The sequence below is a fragment of the Notamacropus eugenii genome, chromosome 4 (assembly GCF_028372415.1).
Source record: "Notamacropus eugenii isolate mMacEug1 chromosome 4, mMacEug1.pri_v2, whole genome shotgun sequence".
Classification (NCBI taxonomy): Eukaryota; Metazoa; Chordata; class Mammalia; order Diprotodontia; family Macropodidae; genus Notamacropus; species Notamacropus eugenii.
In genome coordinates this window covers 142232333-142257464 of record NC_092875.1, presented here as the reverse complement: position 1 = coordinate 142257464, position 25132 = coordinate 142232333, and the positions used below count along the sequence as shown (strand labels likewise).

General features: G+C 37.1%; 1 protein-coding gene and 1 long non-coding RNA gene across 3 annotated transcripts in view; one reads left to right on the top strand and one right to left on the bottom strand.

Annotated features, from left to right (window-relative positions):
* Window positions 1-4447, top strand: part of LOC140500613 (uncharacterized) — a 38569-nt gene extending 34122 nt beyond the window's left edge. Inside the window, exons 3-4 of the long non-coding RNA XR_011965801.1 lie at window positions 3362-3504; window positions 3739-4447. This is a non-coding gene — a long non-coding RNA (uncharacterized lncRNA). The remainder of the gene's footprint in view (window positions 1-3361; window positions 3505-3738) is intronic.
* Window positions 1-25132, bottom strand: part of ANGPT1 (angiopoietin 1) — a 328297-nt gene that overhangs the window by 221165 nt on the left and 82000 nt on the right. The gene's annotated exons all lie outside the window — the stretch shown is intronic.

The window sequence follows — 25132 nt, the reverse complement described above, 5'->3', positions numbered from 1 at the left end:
TTTCTGATTGTACTTTGGAACCCAAGAAACTGCTCTTCTGGAATGGGAGAGAGACATGAACCATGAACCAATCCAACATGGTAAAAGAAATATAGTTGAAGCCAGAAGGCAGAGAGGAAGGGCAGTTATTCCAATATCCACTGCCTCAAGAGACAGCCTGGCTTGTAAACTCAGCCAATGATTAGAGAGGGAGGGGTGGGTCACTAGGGAGCACAAGGTTAAAAATCAGAGAGTTCTATAGTCTTGGAGAATCTTATTCTGGAAACTGTGTAGGGAAAGCCAGACCTAGGGAGGGAACTACAAGTTGGCCTGGACATGTGGTCCCATGGCTATAGAACAAAATGTCAATCAGGGGCACTTGGAAAAGAATGCAATATAACTATCAAGAGCAAAATGGTCTTTAGATTCCCAATTGGATAGAGAGGACAGGATGAAGGACATAAGATGAAGGATAAGAGGATATAGGAGGATGGCAAGAAACCATCTAAGGACCAGAGTATCAAGAACTAGAGAAGGAAGTTAAATGAAGCAGAAATCTGAAGCCATTAAAGGATAGCTTTGAAGGGGTAATAGTGAAGGAAGTGAAGAATCTTTCTTTTCTAGGAGCCAAGAGTTGAGAGGAATGAATTTATCCAGATCTATAGCTAATGAGTCTAAAGTGATGGCACATAGAAATGGAAACTGATCTATGGTCTCACTGGGATAGGGAACTCCTAAAAGAATAAACTCTGTCTGTTAAGGCATGTCAGTACTTTCTCTACAATATAAAGATTTAGAGAATTGCCTAGAATACAGAGAGGTTAAGTGCTGTGCCCAGGGTCATACATCCAATATGTTAGAAATGGGACTTGAACACATGTCTTCCTGGCATAAAGTCAGCTCTCTATCTGCTATATGATTCTGTTTTCAATGTGAAAACTATTAAGTATGAAATACATTCAAATAAGAACCAATTCAGAGGATCCTGTATGTCCAAAGGCTGGAATCATATCTCTCAAATGCTCCACACACTTTATAGCACTTTAGAGACACTAAATATTCATTAATATTCACAATTATACCAATTTTCTTATGGAAATTATCACTAGTAGATTTCACCAGGTTACATGTTCCCTTTACAAAGGTGTTTAGAGGAAGGATATAGAAATAGACAACAAAATAGACAACCCTGCCTACTTTCTGTTCTTCTGGGAAGTTAGGAGATATGGTTCCTAGAGTTACTTATGACATCAATAAGCTGAGTGATTTGAACCACTAATTTTCTCTGGGCCTAAATTTATTTTTGTAAAATAAGGAGATTAATTAGATGATATCTAAGTTCTCTTCCAGCTTTAATATTCCATTCCATTCTACTTTTATTCTATTCAATTTGATTTCATTAGATTCAATTCAAATTGATTGCATCAGTAATAGATTTATTTTACAGTAACCCTGTAGCATTTCTATATCGCACCTGTGCCCTTTGGTGATGTATGATTTACAAAGAGTCTGCGCTTCATAAAAGGTCGAAATGTATTTGCCTTTTGATCAAGATAGTGCCTCTTTGAAGTTGATTTATTTCTTCCTCTTGGGTATTCATTCTTTTTTTTTCAACAACATAAAGGAGGTGTCCGAAGGGCATTCTTTTTCACAATGGTGATTGCACAGATTCCCTCCCTTCCATGTATATGGTTCCCAATAGACTGATTTCATATCAATGAATGGGCCACCTCTCCATTTTGTTCGTTCCATAAAAATGCTAAAGTTCACTGATAGTAAGGATAGATCAAACAGAACTCAAGAGATCATATTTTCATACACAGCAGGCCGTGCTTTTTAAAGTGGCTATCCCAAATACCCAAATGCATGATCAAAAAAATCCCCATACTTAGAGCAGTATGTAAACACCCAAGATTGATGAAGTGCTTTTGTGTTTCCACTCATTGGTTGGTTACTTTTATTTGTGTTCCTAATTGACAAGGTTTCATGCACGATTTAAATGCTTGTTTTCAGAAGAAAGAGCATGGAAACACTGCGCCTGAAAGTCATGAGAATTTGGCTGCATAACTGGATCTCATTCAAGTGCTGTATGTCCTAAGCCCAACTGAGTTCACAAACCTCATACACACACATAAAAAGAGGTTGGTTAGTCATAGAGAGGGAAGTAAACCCAACGTGAAGGACCATTCTAAATGCATTTGATAAAGCTCAGCTGGCCAGAATAATAGAAAACAGCCAACACACCATTGCTCAGGGTTTGATTACCCTGTTTGTTTTCCTTTCTTCTTTCCTCCCTCCTGCTGTCTGCCTTTGGGCCATTTCACTGTTTTTGGTGCCTCTGTCAGAGAGTGCATAGGCAGGAGGGAGAAGAGGAGAAAAAAAACCAATCAGTCAATTTTGCTCCTTGCTAGTCATTCTAGTCAAAAGACTTGATTGAAATGGATGGACTCAAGACTGGATTGGAATAATGATCTGTAGCTTCCAGTGACCATTGTTGCTCCATTACCATGGAAGAACTAGAGTTGTCTGCAAAGTCATTCCCTTTTATTTGTGCAACTGAAATTGGGTGAAAGCAAACTTAAGTTTTACTCTCAGGAGCTTCAAGTCTGGTTTCAGTTAAACTGCAGAAATGACATCCTCCAGGGACACAGTAAGCACTTACTAAATGCTTTATCTCTCTAGCTATAAAAAGAGAGATTAAGGACAGAGCTAATCATTAAGAAAGAGCACCCAAAAACTCTGAATAGTTATCTCATATTGGCAGCATTCTGGTTTTGAAAGAAACAAAAACAAAAAGAGAAAATATGCTTTCAGAAGTTTCTTTCACTCAATGCATCAGCTTCCGAATGTTTGATGGAAAACGCTGTCCATATGGTTCTGGTTTGTGTACATTGAATCTAACAAAATGTCATTTTGCAAGAGCTATTTGATGTTTGAAAAGCTGTTTTTTTCTGTTGTTAGAAACCAGAAGTCATCATTGGCCAATAAGAGAGGGAAAAAAATGTAAAAGACTAAAATGATCGCTCTTGAGGATTTGCTGCCCCTCATTTCTCTGGAGGCTTTGGAAAAATGTACTTTTTCAGGGCAAGTCTAAGAAAGTCATTATGCTCAGGGAAGGGAGACAAGAGAGGTGGGAGGTGAGGGTACCCCTGCCTTGATGAACTGCTACTGTTCAAAATCATCTGAACTAACTTCTTGGAAAGCTGAGTTTGAGTAAGAAAAGATGTCTAAATAGTGATAACTGATTGCAGCTGAGAATAGCTTATCTTTGGAATTTTGAAATGCCCACCAGGCAGACTTACAAATTTACTTTAAGATGACTTACTTTAAAACATGGAGTTTTAATCTCTTTCATGTCACTTTCTGCTTACTGTATTTCAAGAGGATACGTAGATGTGTGTATGCACACAGATACAGGGATTCTTGTTTCTGTACGATTCGGACTGGATAGCTGGCCAGCCCTCAGATTCTATGATGCTGCATTGTATTTGGATGAAGACAACCCTCTGGATCATTTTATGAAAGGTGAAGTCAAATCATTTTCATTTCCTCAAAGTATTCCTAGTATATTTGGTATTGAGGGAAGGAGGGAGGGGATAAAAATCAGGGGAAAGAACGACAGGACCTTAACTCCTACTTAGCAATCATTCTAACTTCAGATATTTTACTGATAGATGTCATTTGGCAGCAGTCAGATAACTGTGATAATACATTATCTCTATGACAATACTGACGCATTCATATTAATCCTCCTTTCAGTGACTCAAAAGTGGATCATGAAGAAAGGCAGAAAGATGTGTGCAAACTGCCAGAAAAGTGACAACAGAAAGCCAAGGCATATTGCCCTTCTGATAGGAACCCTCAGATTTTATTCTGCTTTTAGATTACTTCTTGGTCAGCCATAAAATCTGGGGCAAATCACTTAACTTTTCTGGGCCTCAGTTTCCTTTGCTACAAATTAAGGGAAGGGAAGTAGGTAATCCTCAAGGTCTCTGTAATCCTATGAATTCAACCTACCTCTGAAAGGTCACATGTCCATATATTCAGCATAAACTGACACAGGATTTTCTTACAGAATATTGATCTCTAAGCCTGGTGTGGAAAGCTGCATAAAAGTTTCCCCAGATTCCTCAAAAAGAGAATCAAGATATAAGCCCCGTGCGCAAACTCATTGCTATGGGACTCTCTGCTTATTGGTGGAGATCAATGTCCTGTGTCTACATTAGAGGGGGGCATAGTTGGCATGAGCAGGAGAGAGAGAGGAATGGCAAGCCTTCAAGTCCATGACTCTCTTTGGACTTTTGCTTTGGACTCAAAGTTTCTAACTTTGCAAGAGAAGATGGAAGATGCCAACCTCACTTCAGGTTGCTGAAGGAAAACACTCTGGGAAAAAGCTGACATGCAAAGAGCTGGCAGCCTCTATCATATCCCCATACCCCCAATAAAGACTTTAGAGAACTTCCTCTTAGATGAGGACTCACTCTCTCTCTGTGTCTCTTTTTCTGTGTGTGAGTCTCTCTCTCTCTCTCAGTGAGCTACCTTGATCCTACTGGGAGAGCTCCTTCACTCTGTAGTGCCTGATACACATTTTCATATGTATAATTTGATTTCTTTTTTTTTCTTTTTTTTTTTTTTGCTTCCAACCTAGATGAATGGATTTCTTGGTTAACTGCTGCATGGATGTTCTTTGTGGAATTGATAGTCAGTAGCAGAAGGGTCAAGCCTTAGATATAAAGCTTAGAATCCTGCTTCCCACAATAATGAAATAACAATGAGATGTTAGATTGAAACTGAAGATGACATCCCCTAGACTAATATTTAAGAGTATAGATAGATATAATTCCAGCCCTTACCCTTCTCTCTGAGGAGACCACAGTGGCCAAGCTTCTCTATTAGCCCCTCACCTCCTGCTTCTTCTTATGGTAGGAATCATCACCCTGTCCAGGAAGGGTGGTAGAAGAAGTCTAAAATGTCTATTCTTTCTCCTTTCCAGCCACATAATGGTATTTTCATGTTAAATTTTGGGGCACAGGTCTCACTTCAAAGGAATTGAACACTAGGCAGACAATGAGCAAGGATGATAAAATAGCTAGGGCCACTTTAGCTTTCCACATTAACTGACCTCCAAGAATGTTGGCTGCAGAGTCCTCTAAAACTGGGTCAACTCAGACCTCTTCTCCATAGACAGTTTTTAGGACCAAAAAATCATAGTTAGAAAGAACATTAGAAGGTCACCTAAACCAACCTACTCTTTTTATAGATCTACTGGGATCGAGAGAGGATGAGAGACTTGTACCCAAGGCCACATAGATGGAAGTAGCAGGGCTAGTACTTGAAACCTGGGCCTTCTGAATCTAATGTCAGTTTTCATTCCACTGCAAGAAGTTTGTTCCAGTTTAAGTAATCCATTTCTCACAGTGGTTGCTTCATCATGTTAAAATTCCCCTCCTCCTTCTGTCCAGTTTCTTCAGGGCCCTGTTTTCTGCAGTAGCCCACAAACTAATCTGATAAACTGATATAAATTAACGTGTTAATGACTGTTAATGACCCAATGACAGATCCCCTGTGTGTGTGTTTTATTTTATTTTGAAGTTAACACATTTAAATTTAGGGCTAACATAGACCTTGTGAAGACAAAATGCATGACCCTGAGAATGCCATAGTGCTACAAGAACTAAAGTAGGCCCATGGGGGAGATAATTTGGGGCAGGTGGGCCTCTTGGTGTGCCTCAAAACATGTAATGTAGGCTTTGGTCTATGCCAATTAAGCCAAGTCAGGAATGGCCAAAGGTTGAGCCATGACAGAGGACAGAGCTCACAAATCATTGGCCCCTGACACCCCAGCAACTTGGAAGCCATTTAAAACTTTTACTTTCTACTTAAAGGTTCTAAAACTCACCCTTCTAGGAAACCTTTTGACACTGTAACCCTCACACTTCCTCCCTTCACTGGCTTGAATTCATTGTCTGTTTTAGGATTGATCCAGGAATTGGAGAGAAAGTTCCCAGGTCAGGTCTCCTCCCAAGACTGGGGAATTCCCTCTCCATCATGCTTTGCTTTGTTCCAAGGAGGGGAAAATTCCAAACCAAAAGCTTCCATGCCACTAGTCTGCCAATAACATATGAAGGTCAGGGTCATGATCATTTCCTGAAACTCTCCCTTCTCCCATTCCACCTCATAAAGCTCAATTTGTTTTTCTGCACTTATAACTGTTTTCACCCTTCTAAATACCTTGGTATTCATTTACACCTCAAAATATCTAGGAAACGCAGACTATGACAAAAAAGACTGATTTGATTAATGTGTGGCTACTTTGGAATTATACTCAGGGTTAGTGGATTCCCACTAATGTATGTCTTTAAAAAATCACATCCAAAGGTATCCAACCATGATTTTTGTTATGTGCTTACTGTGAGCCATCCAGTATGCTACTCCTGGGACATAGGGACAAAACAAGACTCAGTTTGCTCCCTCAAGAAGCCTACAATCTAGCCTTGAAAATGGGAGGCACTTAATCAAGTCTTTTTAAGTTAAACTGAATTGATGCATTGGACATAGCAGAATATAAATGCACACAGCAGGACTAAGTCTGCCCTATCACTGAATACCCTAACTTTTTACATACTCCATTAGCTTTCTTGAGAGCTCCATCATATTGTTGATTTATACTGAGCTTGTGATCTGCTAAAATTCTCAGATTCTATTCAGTTAAACTACTTAGCTGCATTTTCCTAAGCTTTCATTTATGAAGTTTTTTTTTAACATTTTATTAATTTATTTTTAGTTTCCTACATTCACTTTCACAAGATTTTGAGTTCCAAATTTTCTCCCCATCTCTCCCCTCACCCCACCCCAAGACTGTGTACATTCTGATTACCCCTTCCCCCATTCTGCCCTCCTTTCTATCATCTTCCCACCCCTTCTCTTATCTCCTTCCCTTCTATTTTCCTATAGGGCAAGATGATTTCTGTACCCCATTACCTGGATATCTCATTTTTAAACGTTGAGTTCATATTCTCTCCCTTGTTGTTGTTTTTTAACTCAAGAATAAAACTTCGCATTTTTCTCTCTTAATTTTTACTTCATTTTATTCAACCCAGACTTGTAGGCTGCCAAAATCTTTTTGGATCCTGAGTCTGTCACTTTAGTATTTTAACTATCCTGTCCAGCTTTTGTGCCATGTACAAGTTTGGTAAGTATGCCATTTATACTGTTATCTGAGTAATTGATAAAAACGTTAAACACAGAACCAGGCACAGATTCCTGGGGCACACTACTAGAGACCTCCCAGGTGTTGATATTAAAACATTAAAGGCTGCTCTTTAAGCCAGCCCTTCAACCACTTAGATATCTACTTAACTATTCTATTATCTAACCCACATCTCTCCAACTTTTCTATGATAATAGCATAAGAAACTATCAAAAATATTTGCTAAAATCTGGGCAAAATATGCATAGCAGGAATTTTAGAATAAACCACACTTATTTGCCATTCATCCCTTAGCCTGCCATTGGATTTGTTCCCACATTTAATTATCATCCCATATTCTAAAGTAGCCAAGGGTGTATCTGGCTATTTTCTTATTATTTAATTAAAATTTCAACCACTTTCTCATTATTAAATCAGTTGATTCAAAACCCACCTAAGCTCATGAAATATTGTCATTGAATAAATTAGGGAAAACTCCTTTCTAAATAAAATACTCAAATATTTCTTTATATTAGAGAGTTGATAAATAGTGAAGTTAATAAACATTTTATTAATAATAAAATAAATAATAAGACAAAGTTATGGATAAGTACTCATAATATTTTGACAGTGAAAAGGCCATAGCCAGAGTCACCTCAGATCCATACTGTAACAGCAAAGGACTACTTCATATTTGGAAACACAATTACATCACCCAGTTCATTCAAGATACTGATTAAAGTTTCTCAAGTTTTTTGCCCTACAGGACAAGAGAGAAGATCAGCACAAGGGAAGGGAGGGGTGTTAGAAGAAAGGGCACATCGGTGGAAGGGGCAATCAGAATGCAAGGCATTTTGGGGTAAGGGGAAGGGAGAGATGGGGAGAAAATTTGGAACTCAAAATTTTGTGGAAATGAATGTTGAAAACTCAAAATAAATAAATAAAGGAATCTTCTTCATATTTCTCAAGAAAAGAGTTAAATTCAATATTCTAGGAGTGCTTTTTTTTACTCGCCTCATCAAGACTCACAGGTAAGAGCCTTTTCAGAACTGCACTATAATCTATCAGATCCTCACAGATTCTTCATGTGATTCTCTTTAAAATGTTTCTTTACAAAATAAGAATGAAAATAGCTTTAACAAGGAAGTTTTTCCTTACCTGCTACATAGATTCTTTATAGCTCAAAATTAAGGCTATACTCTTCCTGAGCCTTCAGAGAGAAGGACCTCATAGAAGGGCAATTACAAATCTCCTTCCAAACTTCCAGTGAAAACTATCTTTTCTGAAACTTTCCTTTTGGCTCTTAAAGATACCAAAATCTTTTTTAATAGTCTCTGTCAGAGAGGACAGCTAAAAATCCAGGTAAACTACACTGATAGCATTTCTCTTATCTATCTGTCTTAATACTACCAATGAAGAAGATAAGTTTATTTTGGAATAACCTATTCTTAATGAAGTCATTATCATTCTTTGTGATCATTGACTAACTTTTTAAATATTCTCTAACCATTCCTCTAATAATGTGTTCTAGAAAGTTGCCGGAAATTAAAACCAAGCTCACTTACCTAACTATATCTTTCTGTTTTCATTTTCTTTCTTTTTATGGAAAGCAGGACAACTTCTGATCTTTTCTTGTTCTGCTCTACCTCTCCCATTTTTTCTTGATCTGTGAAAGATCACTGACAGTGGTCCAACAATCACCTCCATCACTCCTTAATTTCTGATGTAGCTCACCTGGGCCAAGTGATTTGAATTCATTAGGAGCAGCCAGGTGCTCTTGTAGTATCCTCCTATTTATATTGGGTGGGCAGCTAGGTGGTGCAGTGGATAAAGCACCAGTGCAGGAATCAGGAGGACCTGAGTTCAAATCTCACCTCAGACACTTGATACTCACTAGCTGTTTGACCTTGGGCAATTACCTTATCCTGGGTCATCTCCAGTCATCCTGATGAATATCTGGTCACTGGATTCAGATGGCTCTGGAGGAGAAGTGAGGCTGGTGACCTACACAGCCCTCTCTCACTCAAAACAAAGTCAAGTGCAAGTCATGTCATTATTTCTCTGATGGCATGGTCTTCTTCAGCAATGAAGGACGAACACACAAGCTTATATTGGGTATTAAGCAAGGTTGCTAGGGAGGAGATAATAGATCTAGAGGGTGATTCTAAATTCATTCCAATGCATCAGACTACCTTAGCAGTTATAATGGATGAGTAGCTACCATCTCAGAAAATTTCACCTACGTATTACCAAGAGGTATTATTTCTACTCAGTGGTAATAAATGGCATCACTGGATTTAAACTCAGCATTCTGACTCTGGATCCAGAACTCTTTACATTGTACCCCTCTGCCTTACTTGATAATGATGATGATGATGATGATGATGGCAATAATGACACATTTACACCTTCAGAATGAGGCAGTTGAAACTGGGAAATTCCTCATTCTAAGCCCTGAGTCTTATGATTTATTTTAGTAAGGCATTTTTCAATAAGGATTAAGCTATGCTATAATCAAATGGATTCAGAACTGGGTAGATGGTCAGATTCAAAGAGCAGTTGCCAATGTTTCATGTTGGTATGACAGAAGGTCTGCAGTGGAGGACTCCAGTGATCTGGACTTTGCTCTGTGTTGTCTAATGTTTTATCAATGGCTTGGATAAGGGGATAGATAGCACATTCATCAAATCTGCAAATGAAACAAAACCAAGAAGGAGAGCCAACACAGTGAGTGATAGATTAAAGTAAATGAAAGGAAGAAGAACCCTGCAATATTTTTATTCATTCTTCTTAAAATATTGTTTCTCCTACAATAATTAACAGAAGAGTTTCCTTCCTGTACTGACAGTTCCTTGTACTGAAAGGCAAAGTTATATTTTGATTTCTTAGAGTTGACCTATACAAGTTAATATTTTCCCAAGAGAAAACAACAACCACTTTGTACAGTTTCCTGTTCTGGTCTCTGCATAAAGATGTTGATGAAGTTGTCTTTCTTACTTGGATTGATTCTGAATGTGAGCAGCACATTCTATTTGACTGGACAGAAACTGACAGTGATTGTTTTTCTATAATAATCTAATTAGAAAATATTTTGCTTCTAGTATTGCCAGTTAGTAAGTCATTTGGGAGCATGATAGAGTTAGGATTAGGAATATTATGCAAAAAGAGATTAAAAATCAGGGAAGTAGGGTTGGAACAAGGTATATTTAGATGATGCTATAGGCATATATGATTTTCTTTCATAGGGGTTATTAGGCTACGTAAATTGTAGAGTCTGATATATTCCACGGGTAATAATCTATTAAAAATTTAGGCATTTAGACAACAATCAGCTAACTGGGTCTTGAAATTCACCTGTAAGTTGACTACTTCTCTTAACATAATTTTGTTTTCACATAAAATATAATCTTAAGCAATTATATAGAAATGATTATTTCAAGACAAGTGAAAATTCCTTACTTCATATTGTGGTGGTGTGTTTTTCAGATTGCCTGAGAAAATGAAGTATATCCCTTACCCATGTTCTTCCGGTTCACTCTTTATTTGAGGTTAAATAATATAAGGAAAATGCTCCTGAAACAACTCATGGGTATATTTTTTTTAAAGCCTTTTCAAGGGGCAGAACCAAGACAGCAGAGTAGAGCAGAAACCCAACTGAACTTTCCCAAATTCTCATCCAAACAACTTTAAAATATCACCTCAAATCAAATTCTAGAACAACATAGTCAACAAAAAGTTGGGGAGAAACAATTTTCCAACCCAAGACACCTTAGGAGGTTGAAAGGAAAGGTCTGTCACACCAGGGCGGTGGTTGGGCCAGGAGTGAGGTGCAGGCCACAGGAGGCAATGCCAGCATCATACCTTGGATCAGCCTTATCAGCATCAGCGTTATCAGCAACTTTGAGAGCTCTCAGCCCACAGATAGTTAGGGGGCAGGGGGATTAGATAACTTGTCAGAAAGGTATTACAGAGGACGCTAAACAGTTTGTAATGGTTGGCTCTGGGTTTAGGACTCTACTATATTTCCCATACATGTTTCTGGGTCACAGTTCCATGGTAAAGATGGAAAAACCTGGAAAGACTTAGATGACCTGATGCAAAGTGAAATGGACAGAACCAGCAGAACACTGTGCACAGTAACAGCAATACCATACAATGAACAATTGTAAATGACTTAGTTATTCTCAGCAATACAATGAACCAAGACAATTGCAAAGGACACAACAATAAAAAATGCTTTCCATGTCCAGAGAAAGAACTGATGGAATCTGAATGTAGATCAAAGACTTTATCTTCTTGTTGCTGTTGTTTTTTTTGTAATCTGTGCTTTCTTTTGTAACAAAGCTAATATAGAAATGTTTTGCATGACTACACATGTAATATATATGTATATATATATAAGTTACATGTATAAAATTGCTTGCCTTTTCAAGGAGGGAATAGGGGAAAGAGGGAGGAAGAGAATTTGGAACTCAAAACTTTAAAAAAGTTCAAGCTTTTTATATAATTGAGAAAAAGTAGCAAAATAAGAGAGAGAAAAAGTCTTTTTAGCAAGTCTTTTCAAATTGCTCTATTGTGGATTATGCTCAAGTAAGTATCACACAGCTCTCAGTGGTACCTGGCATCTTGGGGTTACCTTATCAGAGCATAATCCATAACAGAACAATTTGAAAAGACCTGCTAAAAAGACCTTTTCTCTCTCTTATTTTATTTTTTCCCCTCAATTAAATCTGAGACATCATAAAGGAATGTGGGGAATTAAGGAAAGAAAAGGTCCTGGGTAGGCAGCTAGGTGGCTCAGTGGAGAAAGCCCCGGGCCTGGAGTCAGAAAGATCTGAGTTCAAATTCAGCCTCAGGCATATTAGTTGTGTGACTGTGGGCAAGACATTTAACCTTGTTTGCTTTTATCCACTGGAGAAACAAACAGCAAATGACTCCAGTATCTTTGTCAAAAAAACTCTATGGTCACTATAGTCCATGGGATAATAGAGTCAGACATGATTGAAAACCCATAAAAGATCTGTAGAACTATAGGAGATAAGAAAGGTAGGGAGAGGAAAGGAAATGCAAGCGTAACTATCATTTCCACAGAGTCAGCTACTCTAATATTTTGGTTTTTTATTGTTTTATTCTTTGCTGCACTATTTAAATGGGATATTAGGTCAAATATTTATAATTACTCCAGGAAATTAAGCTGGTACTCAGAAATTTTGACCAATGATAAATATACTGCTCAAATATAAATGATGACTAAACAATCTTCAGTGTAAATGAGTGAGGTATATTGATTAGATGACCCCAACCCAGCAGTTCAAAGGAGAGAAAAAAGCTTTTGTAATCTAATTTACATATTTTGTAAATGAGTTTCAAAATTGTGCTACATAACTGGAATGTTATATTATTTCTACTTAGGGAATGATGAATGCAATGAATTAAAAATAATATAAAGAGACCTTTATGAACTGATGCAGAATAAAGAAAAAAGAATCAGGAGAGCAACATATGAAACAACTCCACTAATGTTAAGTAAAGAAAAACCTACAGGACAACAGAGCTCAGATCAAATCTCAATATTGTAGAAAAAATGGAGAGATGAGGATTAAAACATAACACAGTCAAATGGATTCTGAACTGGGTAGATGGTCAGACTCAACAAGGAGTTGTCAATTGTTCAATGTCAGTATGGCAGAAAGTGGAGGACCCTAGAGATCTGACCTTCCCTCTACCCTATCTAATATTTCATCAATGACTTGGAAGAGGTCATAGATGTTAAGTTCATCAATTTTACAGATGAAATAAAACTAGGAGGGCTAGCCAACACAGACAATGATGGAGGATCCTTTAAAAAAATCATTGAAAGCTATAAGAAAAGTTTGAATCTAATAAAATAAGATTTAATAGAGATAAGTATAAAGTTTTGCACTTGGCTACCAAATTTTTTTTTTAAAATACTTTATGAGTATAAGTATTTTTCGATGAACTGTAAACTCAGCATGAGTAAGTAGTGTGATGTGACAGTCAAAAAAAAAACTAATGCAATTTGGCTCCATTAAGAGGACATATCTTCCAGAATGATGAGGTTTGATAGTCTCATTCTGCTCTGCTAGGATCAGACTTTATTGAGAGCTTTATGTTAAGTTCTTGGCAACACAATTTAAGAGGAGCATAAACTGGAGAGTATCCAGAGGAGGGCAATCAGGATGGTGAAGGGGCTTGAGTGAGATGACATATGAAGATTGGTTGAAGGAACTGAGCATATTTAGCCTGGAGAAAAGAAGACTGACTGGTTGGGGACATGATAGCTATCATCACATATTTGAAGGGTTGTCTTGTGGGAGAGAGATCAGACTTCTTCTGTTTAGTCTCAGAGTAGGTGGAAATTACAAAGAGGCAAAGTTAAACTAAATGCCAGAAAATAATCCTATAAATTAGAGCTTTACAAGAGGGGAATAGGTTCCCTTTGAGAGGTGGTGGGTTCCCCCTCCTTGTAGGTTGTCAAGTAGAAGCTGGACAACAGTCTTGTTGGATTATCAGAATATAGTCTCCTTTTGTTTATGGGTTGGACTAAGTGGTGTTGGGGTCCCTTCCAATTCTATGATTCTTTGAAACTCAATGATTAATATTGGTTCCAGGTGAGTATGTTGGATTCATTCTCGCTCTCCACAGAGGATGAGATATGTGTGAAAAATATATTGTCAATCATATTTTCTGTATCAGAGGTTTTATTTAAAAGTTAAGTGTTAGAGGAAGACATGAAGTGTGTGGGGGGTATTAGAAAATATTTGAATTGTAACCAACAAAATACACCAAAAAATCATTTTTTTAATTTATGAGTGCTAATAATTCTGATAATTAAGGTTACTTAGTAATAAATACATTTAAAAGCTGCTTTATGATTATGTAAGAGTGGATATATCAAGCCTTTATTATATCTAAGGAAATAAGAAGACAATTAAAAATGACCTTTAAGTTATATAGACTTGCACTGCAAATCAACTAAAGTTTCACTTAATGACATCTTATCCTAACTGAATATCAAAGATAATTTCAGAAAATGATACTTAAGCTTCTCAAAGACCATGATCATGTTTCCCATTATAAAAATGTTCATACTCTGTCCAGTGTGTAGGTTCATTAATTTTTTACACAGTGCCAAAATGTTCACTTTACTCATGAATACCCCACTCATATTTATCAAGTATCCTACGTCTCTTGTTACATCAGATAATTCAACTCTAAGTGTCCACGTTTTGCTAGAATTTTGTAAATTTAAGATCTTTGCTCAATGGAAACATATCATTGAGTAATACTGCAATACTGGGATGTGTTCATGTAACAGATGTGATACAGTCAAGGAAATCTGGGAATAGGCAGCTTCATGGTTTGGGTCACATACATCAAAGCTCCTTTTCAAGTACAAACCCCAGAGCACTACTCATCTACCATACTTCATTCTGGGCTAATAATTTTATAAGAAAGAAAGTTACTTTCTATTCCATATAGTACTATGGAATTGCAATAATGAATGAACTGATATAGATGGATGTATTCATGAAAGAATGAATTAAAAATATTTACATCTTTATTCTATGCAAAGCACAGTGCCGAGTACTAGGCATGCAAATGCAAAAGCAAAGACAGTCCTTGGCCAAGGAGTCTTTGCATGATAATGAGGAAACATACACAAGGAGAGGTATGGTAGGTGGCCAGAGAACTGTCAGTTTACTCATCTGTAAAATAAGGAGGAGGCCATATGTGGCCTTCTAGGTCCTTGGGTGCAGCCTTTTGACCGAGTCTAAGTTTTATAGAACAAATCTTTTTATTAAGAGCATTTGTTCTGTGAAGTTTGGATTCAATCAAAAGGCAGCCCCTGAGGACCTAGAGGACAAATGTGGCTTCAAATCCGCAGCTTCCCCACTCCTGGACTAAAGCTTTTCCCAATTAGAAGGCAGATCTGGAGTCAGGAAGACCTGAATTAAAATCCAATCTCAGACATTGCTAGTTGTGTGACCCTAGGCAAGTCACTTAAACTCCATCTGCCTTAGCTTTCTAATCTGTAAAATGAGTCATAATAGTATCTACCTCCCAGGATTGTTGTAAGGACCAAATGAAATATTTGTAAAGTGTTTAGCACAGTACCAGACACATCATAGATACTTGTTTCCTTCTTATCTTATCCTATTAGGCCAGAGAATAGCAGTTATGACAACGGACCTGAGCATCACAATCCTCACCTTGTTCTCTTTAAAGACAGGAAATATGTAACATTTTGAAGCCAAGAACAAATTTCCCTGGAAACGTGACCATAATTTTCTCATGCTACTACAAAAGTACAAAGTTATAATAAAACAGAGTCCCTGTCTTTATGGAGGATACAGACCAGTAGGGGTACTACTAAACAATAATATTCTATTAATTTTCCTTAAATAAAAAAATAAGTAGAGGGTCAGAAGAAATTCGTATGGGACCCTGAAATTGAAGACACCATATTATTTCAACCTCAGACCTAGAAAAACATATGATCCTGGAGTCAGCATTTCTCAAATTAGTAATTCTACAGTGGGAGATGGATAGGTTTAAGAAACAGTTTTCTTTGTAGTCTTTAGGAAATGATAAATATAATATACACGGAGCAAAGAAAATAGACTTGTTTTGACTTTTACAATGTGGCATTTAAACATTTATCTCCTAATAGCATGTTGCAACCACAGCTGTTCACTCAAAGTCACCATGGCCGCTAACTATACAAGAGATGTTGTGCTCTTTGGGGCTCTGATTACAGCTCCCTGAGAAACTGTATGCCACCATTCTCTCTGTTACATGATGTCCAAATCTCAGGCAGGTATTTGTTCTTTGGAAATGAAAAGGACATTTTAGAACAAGGTTGTTTCTCCCCAACCCCTGGGGGAAAAAAAAGACAAAATGCAACCAAGACCAAAGAACCCACTCTGATGCAAATTAATGATTCATTTTATTTTTCCAAAATATGCATTTGTATTTTTCCAGTCTCCATAACTAGATCACTTTTCCTGACAATTGCACTTAGCTGAGTATAATATGAGCTTTGAAAACCAAACGCGTTTCAGCTGTTTTGCCTGAGAAAACTAGCAACATAATTCGAAGCAAGAATTTGGAAATAAGTGGAGACTTTGCTGTATGTATTCCTTTGTTTGCTGTGATAACTAAGTTACTTAGTAATTACATGTCATTCAGCTGAAAATGATGTTGGCTTTGAATAAACCAACAGAGTATATGAGACAATAGGTTCGTTTGGGTGCCAGTTTCCATGCTACTATATCCAGTTGCATTTTTTTTTTTAAATCAGCACAGTTTGATATATACCCGTGGATCCTGGTCTGAGCACAGGATCTAGAGTCTAGAAAGCTGAGGGGAACCCCATAGGAGAGATAATGAATTGAATACAGACTGGTGGCTTCTAAAAGTTTAAATCAAGTAGCAGTTCTTACATAAAAGACAAGAGGAAGGATATTTTTTTTTTAAAGCGAAACATCTGGTTCAAACAAAATAGAAGGCACTTGGGATCCAAGGCATTGTTTGCATTTTACACACATAATGAGAGCCAATTAAGGAAAGAAATCAAGTATATAGAACTTTCATCATCAGCTATGGAGAACTTGAGTTCTCTGCCAAAAAAGAGATTTATTCCTAGGGCCAATAGATGCAAAACTGTCAAAGTATCCATGTTAATTACTAGAAGGGGGACTACTTTGGAAGGGTAGACAGTTCTTTAGGAAAGATAATAATATGGATATAGAAATATTTGATTTGGGGGGTAATGAATTGGCTTAATTGTGAGGGTATCTGACCAGCACAGGCACAAAGATTCCCCTGATCCTGGGACCCATTAGACCCCCAACTTGCTAACTGAAGGTAATGATTTGTGTGCACAATTGCTTACAAGTGAAGAGAAAAAGTTCCGATAGAGAGCTTTTGAACAATTTCAAAACCTACATGGGATCAGTGGCTAAGAAAAACCACCCATGTCCCTATTCATCCATATTCCAAATGTAAAATATTTTGAAATTCCTAGCTGAAGAATACATGTATCATGGTTTTCATGTAGTTCAACTTAAAATGAAGATTCAATCTTCTTATGTACTTAAAAATTAGATGGAGATAAAGACTGGATTTGTGATTTCACTGATATGAGGAACTCCTAGAAGAGGAAACTCGTTTTATGGAAGGTAAGCACCTTCCATACAATTTATAATTTTAGAGAGTTTTATAAAATATGGAGAGATTAAGTGAATTCCTAAGTATCACAAAGTTAGCATGTATCTGTGGAGGGACTAGAACTCAGTTCTTCCTGGACCAGAGACAACACATATTAACCCTTGGAATGATTTCTCAAAATTGGGAGACTTTCCAATATGTGCTATGGCAGCACAGTGGATAGAACTTGATTTGAAAGCAGGAAGACATGGATAAATGACTTAAATTCTCTGAAGCACAGTTTCTTTATCCATAAAATGGGTAGGAAAAATAATAGCAATCATATCACCAGACTGTAGCAAGAATCTTATTAAATGGTAAATGAAAAGTACTTTGTAATTCTTAACTATTTAAGTATTAGTTTATTATCTATTCAAGGCAACTTTATTGTCAGACTTAACAAAGTTTTCCTTTCCTGTGTCCTCTCCATCCCATCTTACTATTATTTTGCATTTATAAACTAAAGGGAATTAAAAATAAAACAGTTTGTTCCTGACAAAAAGGAGAGAGATGTCAGGATTTCCATCTTGTCCTACTTTTAAACCCTGGTCTTTAGTACCATAGAGCAACTGGGACCAGGTCCAATAGCTTTGTTTCCAATCTGTCACTTAGGTCATCATTTATAAATGGCCCATTGACAGCTAATCACTAGATATTTTGTCTTTAAATCTTTCATTACAGCAGAACACACAAGGAGCCTAGTAACTAAAGTAAACATTCCTTACTTTCCTCAGGCTTATATCCTTAAAAAATACTTTGTCTGAGCAAAAGACATAATAGAATGTGACATTATGTGACACAGTTGTAATTCCCTATACCCCTAGTCATCCAACATTAGTGACTTATTCTGAAAAGCTGTTTACTCATCATTATTCCTTCCAACTCTTAAAAATGGAATCACCATGGATTCAGATTAGTAAATCATAAGGACATGGGAGAAGACAAAAACTCTCAGGATTCTTTTTTAACACTTAAAGCTGGAGTTTTTAACCGTGTGTGTGTGTGTGTGTGTGTGTGCACGCGCGTGTCTATGTCAAGAAGGACCTCTTTGACAGTCTGATTAAACCTATAGACCTCTTCCTAGAATGACTTTTGAATGAATAAAGTAAAACACATAGGACTCCAAAAGAAAACAATTACATTGAAATTGAGTTAGCAAAATCACTGGAAACACAAAACAAAATAAGTTCAGAGACCTCCAAGTACTCCTCATTAAAGTAAAGTGAAAATCTTGTTCTCAGGTTCTGGCTCTGAGTCTCACTTGCTTTGTGACCTCAGGCAAGTCATTGCACCTCTATAAGTCTTTATTTCCTCTGCAAAATGAGTTAATGCCACTTCCTGCTGTAAACTCAGAAAGGCTCTCTTGTAAAGACTAATGGCCAGTCCTAGACATCTGAATTTTTTATCAGTTCCCTTTTCCATAGCGATTGATACTGAATTAAAGATCAATTGATTGAATGGGTTTTAGTGATGAGGGTAGGAAAGCTCTGGTCAGCCAATAGGAAATGGCCACTTTCATATTTGATGGAAACTATTAAAGGATCCCTGTTATGAATGAAGTTATTGGACTGCAAGGAAAGGTAAATCCAACTGCCTTTATTCTGCAGGTAACTGAGAGCTTTTCCCTTTAGGGAGTGAAAAATTTCCTTTTCTTTTCTTGTCAAATGACAGTGGAGGCCTGTAGTAGTCCCAGTTTACATGGAAATCTGCCAATAAAAGAGAGCAAGTAAGGCCTCTGTGGAAGCATAATAAAAATGTCCATTGATCTTTTGTGAAGATAAAGTATGACCCAGATACCATCCAGAGCAAAATAAAATTAGGTAGAGGAAAAGGTGAAGACAACAACATCTCACTTCTCTGTGACATTTTCAAGTCTCCTACAGACGAATCAAGGAGTCATAGAAAGCCTAACCTCATATCTTTGCCAAAAAGCCCCGAAAGTTTAGAAAAGAGAGAAAAAACAGTCCACTCAAGCTTACAAAGGAGAAGTCTTGCTGCTAAGGTTAGCATCCATCAATATGGTGCCTAGCATAAAAGCCAAGCAATCCTTAAGACTGTTTACTTAATAAAATCTCCTAGTGACCACAATGTGACTGTAGCATGGGATTTCAAAAGGAACTCATTACCTGTTGTGTGAGATTGTAAGAAAAGAATGGGTGTTTATACTCCAGCAAAGCAAATGGAAATTCTGGTGAGTTGGCCATTTCAATATAATTTTAATGGGTGATTTTTGTGTATGACAATTTAGCTAAACTATCTAATTGCTGTCTTTCAGTGAGATATCTCATACATTTTAATGAACACATCTGATTTTTCCCTTGAATATTTTTTTAATTTATGCTGGCTTCCATTCATTCTATGGACAACTCCACGCAAGACCCATGATGGCAGGATTTTAATGATTTCCATGTTGAGCAGCTCTTAGAAGTCACTTCTCCAGGGGCTTTGCCATATAGCCCAATTACTTGCATTGACCTGATACAGTGCAAATAGTCCTGTATTGAGCTTGTATGTTCTGATTTATATACATTGTCTCTCCCATTAGAAAATCTAAGCTCCTTGAAGTCAGGCAATTATTTTTACTATTTCTTTTTATCTCCAGTACTTAGCCCAGTGCTTTGTACATAGTAAAAATTTGATACTTTTTTTTGTTTATTAATAAATGCTTACTAATTGAGCTCATTATTATTGTTCAGTTGTTTTAATCCTATCCAACTCTTTATGACCCTATTGGAGGTTTCTTGGCAAAGATACTGAGTGGTTTTCCATTTCCTTCTTCAGTACATTTTACAGATGAGGAAAACTAGAAAGAGCAGGGTAAGTGACTTGCTCAGGATCTCATAGTAAACATCTGAGGATGGATTTGAAGGTGGGCGTTCCTGACTCCAGACCCAGCACTCTATCCTCTGTGTCACCTGAATCAGCCCTAAGGTCCTTTCGAATTCCAAATCTATGATACCTAATCTTATTATTATATGCCTTTCAAAAACAGTCATGGCAATCATATTTATCCTCTTTATTCTCACTAAAAGAAAAGCCTTACCCTTATTTACTGGCTGAATCCGCATTTGATTCCTAGCACACAGCATGGTACCTCTCATGCTTCAGGCTCTCAGTAAAGATTTATTAAAAGAATGAATTTACCTTCAAAATATTTCATTTTTCAGTAAATCAAAGGAAAATAAGACCAAGCTAAATAATTAACATTTTCCTCATACCCAGGAGTGCCACCAGAGTTAAAGTTTGGCCAAAATATTTTAATGTAAACACTTCCTCTCAAGGAAATACTTTCGTAAATATCACTCTGGTTTTGAACAACAGAATCAGTGGTTCAACTATAAACAAGAATAGTACTGGAGCTTTCTGATAACATTTTTAAAATTTTTGAGTTACTCAAAAATCATGCTAATTTACACTCGTACCTTTGAAAAAAATTAAAAAGGTCCCTAAGGCAAGTGCCAAAATCAGCTGCAGAAAGGGAATTGAAAGCAATGTTGATTATTCAAATGCATATTCCTGTAATTAAAAAGACCCACAAACCTCTCTGGGAACAGGGGAAAGGACAGATATATTGGAAATGAAGGTGATATTTTAAAATATATACATATATGAATTTTTTTTAAATGAAATAATAGTCATCAATGGGCAGGCAGCCAATTGATGGCCCTTCCTTCTAAGCAATTCAGTACAATTAGTCAAGTGGGTATCAGCAATCAGCCAGCAAATTTGGGCTATGTAAATAGCAAAAACCGAGTATTTTACTTTGCTGTCTGAATGATTATTCACACAATCTACTCTCTACTCACCAGAAAATTCCAGCTGACAATATGAAAGAAACTGGCTCATACAGGGTATACATTTGATGAAGAAACTAGGTAACATACTTCCTTCTCACCACCCCTATCAAAAAAGTTCCCAAATGATGTTCTTTTTTAGGGAGGGGTTGTCCCTTTAAGACCATTTTCTGGAAAGCAAAATTATCAGATCATTGTCAGAGTAGAACAAGACCTCTGGGAAGTCAGCCCTGTTTCAAAGATTCAGTATTCTAACTATGCCCTTTATGTATTGACATTTTAACTATCCTGAATGGTATCTCATCTTTCCTTTTCCCATCTTCTTAGACCAATACCTTTTTGGGGGAGTGGATGCAATAATATATAATTTAAAGTAAGATTCATTCTAGGTAGATTTGACACTGCAAGAGTGAGACAGCAAAAGGCTGGGCATGTGCCAAGCTGTTTCTGCCCATTTACCAATAGGGCTATGCATCCTAGGCCATCATGCTTAGAGATGGTAGATTTTGGCCTCTTAATACATATTTCTCTCTCTTTTTTTTAACATAAAAGCATGTTTTGCATAAAATAGTGGTGGGGGGCTAATAGCCTTTGCAAGTCTTATATTATGAGGGGAATATAAAGGGAATGACAGCTGAGTCTTATAGACTAATTGCTGTTTGGAGAAATTGAATTGCAAAAATGCCCTTTAAATTTAGTAAAACAGAATAGCTGGTTTTGGCTTACTTAACAGAAATGACTATATGTATGTATGTTTGTACATATGGGTGTATGTATTGATTTGATTCCCTGGTCTTTAAATATATCTACTTCCCACTTATTGGAAAGACTCATTCTCCGGGATCTTCAGCTGGAATTTAAAATGCAGGAGATAACATGCTGTCTTGCGTAAGGCAAATAAAAGAGAATCTTACCAATCATTTTATTTGTTGACAAAAATTTGCTTGGCAACTTGTGACAAATGAGTGTGGTTACTGAGTTATTCTCATTCTGAGATTTCTGGAGACTTTATCTTAAGTAGGTATGAGTTATGAACCGCATTTGGCAACCATTCAGATTAATCTAGGAGAATAAATATTGTTCTGTGTATACTCTCACTTGTTTGTGAATATCACGAGACTTCATTTTAAAAATAAAATTCTCAATAATATTTCTTGTGATCCTTTAAGACACTTTTCAGTTAAAAAAATAAAAGCAATAAAGACTCTTTTTTTGACCTGAAGGAAATACAGAGAAAGATAAATCATGCTTTCTGATACAAGGGATAGGGCAATTTAATTCAACAGGCCTTTATTAAGCACATACTATATTGTAGGCATATAGGCTGGTATATAGTTCTTGCCTTTAAGGGCTTCCATATTTCTGGAGTATCCAGTTGGGTTCAAGAAGGCCAGTCAGCCAGCGGTAGGTATTGTGGAACTCCTATTTTTTTGAACAGAACAATACTCAACTGTCCTACTTAGTGGCAAGCCATAATGTGTTAGAATGTTAGAAGCAGAAAAGTCTTTAGCAATTATCTTGACCAAGCCCCTTATTTGATAGATCAGGAAACTGAGGCCAAAATAAATGAATTGATTTGTTCCCAGTCACAAAGCTACTCCACCACAGAAGTGCTAGGATTAGAATTTAGCTCTCTTGGGATAGTGGTTTTTTTTTTTTTTATTTTCCTTTTATCTTATACTTTACCCAACCTTTCCCCATAGCTATCAACCAACTCCTCCCCTTGCTTGCCTCACTGAGAACATTTTACATGGGAAAATGCATCTGGATTGTATGGGAGCGGAGGCAGAAAAAAAAATGGATTTCCCAATTTTGAATTTTCTTCCCCTTAACACTGACTTTAAAAAAATTACATAAGAAGAACAAGGATGAGAAAAGAATTAGAAAAAATTTATTCCCTTATAATATACTGATCTAGAATACATTGGGTAAAGCCTACTTTTACGTCTTTCCTTTTTCTTTTTTCATTGTTATTTGGCATTTGAGCCTTTAAAGGAAAGACAGCTTCAAAAGGGCTGCTTTCTAGCTTATGGTTCTCACATATGCTTCCTATTCTTAATATATTATGGCCAGAGCCAGGCCTGGGTTCTTGTCCTTAGAATAATTATAACCCAAAGAAATCAGAATGTCAGAAATCACTGATAAAACAATAATGTTTCTTTTTCTTTTAGCAAAAAACCCATAAGATTGCTAGTTCCTTAAACAAAATAACCAAATCTAATATTTTCAGTATGGGAAATATGTCTCTGAAAGTTCAAAGAGGTGGAAAAATAAATCTATAGAGAGACAGAAAAAGAGAGACAGAGAGAAAAACTGGCTGTTGTCCTTAACACTAGGATGGGTACAAACTTTCTTGAACACCTGCTTTTTTGAATCCTAATTAAAGATCTAGCAATCCAATCTAAGCTAAATCTCAGAAGAGAAGGGGTTAGGTCTTTCCCTCCTTCCTCCACCCTCCTCCCCCACCTCTTGGGTTTGTAGTTACTCAGTAAATATGTCTCTGCTGCGGTTAAGACAGGGCAGGTACCCAATGTAACTCTTTATGGTTTGATACTCTTTAAGTAAGAGGTTTCAGTAAGAATCTTACCAACCCAATGAGGGAATGGGAAAGGACTAGGGAATAAGTATGTATCACCTACTATGATCTTTTTAGCATGATGTTTTCAGCAATGTTGTTGGATACCTTCAATGAGCATCAAGGTTAGCTACCGTACTAACGGTATATTATTTAACTTGAAAGGGCTATATAAGCCAAGACTCAAATGGAGGGAGAGTTGGAGCATGACTTTTTGTTCACAGATGACTGTGAACCTCTAAGACTGAGACGACACAACAAAATATGGTTTGATTCTCTGCTGCTTGTGCTAATTTTGGCCTAACAATGAACATCAAGGAAACAGAGATTCTCTCCCAGCCAGCACCACACCATTCATTTGTAGAATCATCAATTACAGCAAATGTAGAAATTTTGAATGTTGTGGACAAGTTCACTTTGTCAGCATACTTTCCAGGGATGTACATGTAGATGATGAGACTGATGCATGCACTGCCAGAACAAGTTGAGTGTTTGGGAAGCTCCAAAGCAAAGTGTGAGAGAGAAGCAATATTAGGCTGCCTACCAAACTGAAGGGCTACAGAGCTGTTGTGCTGACCTCATTGATGCATGGCTGTGAAGCCTAGTAGAGCCTAGTAGAGCAGCACCATGCCAGGAAAATGAATCACTTCCATTTGAAATGTCTTAGGACAATTGTGTAAATCACTTGGCAAGCTAAAGTACCAGACACTGAGGTCCTTTCTCAAGATGAACTGCCAAGCATTCAAATTCTACTGCAGAAAGTACAACTCCAATGAGCTGGCCACACCGTTCAAATGACAAATGTATATTTGCCCAAAACTTTATTTTTGAGAGAACCCGGGGAGGGCAGGTGCTCACATGGTGGTCAGAATAAGCAATATGAGGACACTCTCAAAGTCTCTCTGAAGAACTTTGCAACTAATTGCATGACATGGAAGACACTGGCAAAGGGCCCCCCTGTATGGCATGCCTGCAGCACAGAAGAAGGCACTGTGCTCTATGAAAAAAAGCAGAATTAAAGCAGCTCAAAAAAAAAAAAATGAAATGCACAAATTTAGAGACATCTCCACTTCAAATGTTCATATGAACTATTTGTGTCTAACCTGTGGTAGAGCTCTCTGAGCTTGTGTTGATGTGATCAGTCTCAGTTAGACACACCATACCTTGACCCCAATATAGTGATGTCACTTTGGTCCTCTCTATGAATGACAAGAACTAACCAGTTTTGTGCTAGGCACTGAGCTAAGCACTTTTATACAAATATATACAAATGTTTTATATAAATATTATCTCAATTGATCCTCACAACAAACCTGTGAGGAAAGTGTAATTATCCCCATTTTTCAGTTGAGCAAACAAGCC